This window comes from Nicotiana tomentosiformis, chromosome 6 (assembly GCF_000390325.3).
Source record: "Nicotiana tomentosiformis chromosome 6, ASM39032v3, whole genome shotgun sequence".
In the NCBI taxonomy this organism is placed as follows: domain Eukaryota; kingdom Viridiplantae; phylum Streptophyta; class Magnoliopsida; order Solanales; family Solanaceae; genus Nicotiana; species Nicotiana tomentosiformis.
In genome coordinates, this window is record NC_090817.1 from 94,222,582 (window position 1) to 94,225,886 (window position 3,305).

General features: G+C 35.5%; 1 long non-coding RNA gene across 1 annotated transcript; it reads left to right on the forward strand.

Moving 5' to 3' along the window:
* The first annotated feature begins 1,957 nt into the window (after positions 1–1,957).
* Positions 1,958–2,804, forward strand: LOC108943129 (uncharacterized). The gene is made up of 2 exons (XR_001967028.3): positions 1,958–2,376; positions 2,465–2,804. It is a non-coding gene; the product is annotated as an uncharacterized lncRNA (long non-coding RNA).
* Positions 2,805–3,305: the final 501 nt, after the last annotated feature.

Genomic DNA, 3,305 nt, shown 5'->3' on the forward strand with positions numbered 1-3,305 from the left:
GAGAAAGAGAGTAAAAGCATGAAGGGTGATGCCATGTATATTATGAGAGGTTTAAAGCACGAAGGGTGATGTCGTGTATATTATGAGAGTAAAAGCACGAAGGGTGATGTCGTGCAGTTTTCCTTGCTGTTTTAATTGCTCAATTCGTTTAAAGATTTCCGGTTTAATTCTGTCTTTTCATTATTCTCACTCTTTAGGTTGTATTCCCCCACTGTATGTTCCCCTCCCATTATTTCTGCATTATTTCTTTATTTACTGTTTTTGCCACTAGCATGATTATACTGTTCAGGTTATACGTGGGTGTCTTGTCCTAGCCTCGTCACTACTTCGCCGAAGTTAGGCTCGACACTTACCAGTACATAGGGTCGGTTGTATTAATACTGCACTCTGCACTTTCTGTACAGATTTTGATACTGGTTTGGGTTGATCGAGATTTTTCTATTGGTCCGCTGTCCGGAGACTCAAGGTAGATCTGTCGGCGTTTACAGACCTTGAAGGCCCCGTCTATCTTTTTTGTTCTACCGTCTCTTTCATTCAGACAGTTGTATTTCTTTCAGACTATTATTTGTAGTAAATTCTAGAATGCTCGTGAATTGTGACTCTAGATCCGGGTGGTAGTAATTAATACAGTTTTATGATATTCTGCACTTATTATATTTTATCTTAGTTAATTATTGTTAATTACTGAATGGAAATAAGGAATTGGTTTAATGAATCTCTAACGTTGGCTTGCCTAGCAAGTGAAATGTTAGGTGCCATCACGGTCAGTCGGTGGGAAATTTTGGGTCGTGACAATACTATTCAGAGCTCCGCCTAGTTTCGTCGACCCAAAATCAGTCCCAAGCCCAGCTGAAAGAAGCAGCAAAAATGCAGCAACAACTTGTCACCCTCATCTCTACCATTAGAACAAAATTTCTCCACCCTCTTTCATTTTCTTCGGCAAACAATTTTAAGGATAGATAAAAAAGTGATATAAATCCAAATTCATAATCAAGAAAATAATGGAGAGAGAAGATGAAGATTCCAATAGAACCATTTTATTTAGCTTTTCTTGGAGAACAAATTTTTTGGCGATAGAGATCGCATAAGAGGAGCTTCTCTAACGAGGTCCATTAATGATCCCTTAGTGGGTTCTCTATTTGGCTAATCTATGTTGTTTCATATTTGTATGAGTTTTAATTTATTGTGTGGATTTGCGAAAGGCAAGGGATGGGGGACGAGAATGGGCGTAATGAAGAAGATGAAAGGGAGGGGGAAGAAGAGGGGGGATAGCGCTGATTTTGATAAAAGTAAAGGAAAGGGGTTTCTTTTTCTTCTTTAGATGTATTTTCTTTTTTTGTTAATTATATGTGTCATTTTTTATTACAAATTACTCGTGTTGTTCTTTAATTGGCTCATTTGACACGTCATTGGCAAGTGTAATTCACGCATGTGGTCTGCTGCACTTGGATGTTTACTTGATACACTTAATAGTCACTTGAAGTGTCTAAATGGTAAACGGGTCAGTTGAGGATGTTGTTTGATCGTTGTGGATAACTTAAAGAGACCATTTATGTATTTCACCTTATATCTATGTATCATAATCAAGTTATAAATCGAGTAAGAATATACATCCAAAAATTATGATTAAATAAAAATAATGTTGTGTCAATTAGTCAATATATCATGCATTTCTTGAATTTTCCTAAACACTAAATACAAAAACATTTCTTTTACAAAATAGACTATATAAACGGGGTCGTGGAAAAGGAGAGCAAAAGCACATGTAAGAAGAAAAAAGTAGAGTTAATACCCTCAAACCCTCCTAAACTATACGATCTTTGTTAGTTTCCTACCTAAACTATCGAGTGTCCCCGAAAACCCCCTGAACTATATCCCCCTTCATAATAACACCCCCCCCCCCTCCCGGGTCGCTTATGTGGCATATTGTGTGAAATAAGTCGCTTAAGAGTGCGTGAAGGGTGACAATAATAATTAAAATGGGCCTACCTGACAGCAACTAACGCTAATTAGCCCCCTTTTTTTAAAACTTAAATTTTCTCCTCTTTTTCTTTATACTACACCTTTCTTTTCCATTGTTCACCTTTCTTCTCATTTTTTTCACCTTTCTTCTCCATGTTTTCACGCTTCTTCTCAATTTCTTCATCTTAATCCATTTGAAATTATCTCTCTTGTTATTATTGAGTTTATTTCTTATCTTTCTCCTTTTATCCATCATTCATTCTTACCCAAAGTTATTTGAAAGAAGAAACACTCAATTATTTATAGGAGATGCGGTTTAATGTATTTTGTGGTTGTGGGCAGCCTGCTTCTTTGAGAACGTCAACGACAAATGCTAACCCAGGATGATGTTTTTTTGGATGCAAATACTATGGGGTAATTATCTTTCAAATCATCATATTTTATGTGATATAATATGGCTAAAATTTTATTTTATTTATAATGGTTTGGTTAAAATATTCAGGCTAAGAGTCGTGTGGCTTGTGGATTTTTTCAGTGGTATGATCTAGAATTTTCTGGCCAATCAAAGGCATTAATTCTTGGCTTACAGAAGGATAAAATGAAACTTGAGGCTAAATTGAAGAAGAGGAAAATTTTGAAGATGTTGCTTATTATTAGTTTATATTTCAATGTGTATTTTTGGTTGTTCAAATGCTAGGAGGTGTTATGTAACCATGAACCTTTGTGTATTGAATTTGTGGCATTTTGTTTGTTGTATCTAGAATTAGAGGTTTCAATTTGTGGTATTAACTCTTACCTTTTTGTTAATTATGTCCTCCATGTATTGTGTGTGTTTGCTGGCGTTTGAACTTTATGTTATCAATTGTGATGACCTTATTGCCACTATCCAGAGAGATTATAAACAGGACATACACTGAAATATAGAGATAACACATTCTGTTGCACAACCACGATAAAAGCCTAAGAACATTGTATTAAAGCTCGAAAGGCCTAGACTTGATCAGTTTTACATTACAACTTGCATCCCAAAAGCATAGAAGCAAAACAAGTTTAATAGTTTACATCATAACTTACACCACAAAAACATTATCCAAACTACAATCAAAGTACCATTTAACATTAGTTCCTAAACTACAATCAAAGTGCCGAAGCTCAAACAACTCCAGTTTTTTCACTAGCTTTTGGTGATTTTGACCTTAAATATTGTTGTAAAGCACTTATGTGTTGAAGTTGTCTAGTTGTGATTGCTTGTTGTAATGACCCGGCTAGTCGTTTTGAGAGTAATAGCCCTAATTCCCTATTTACTGTTTTTTCTGTATCTTCTGCTTAAGTGACTTGCCGTG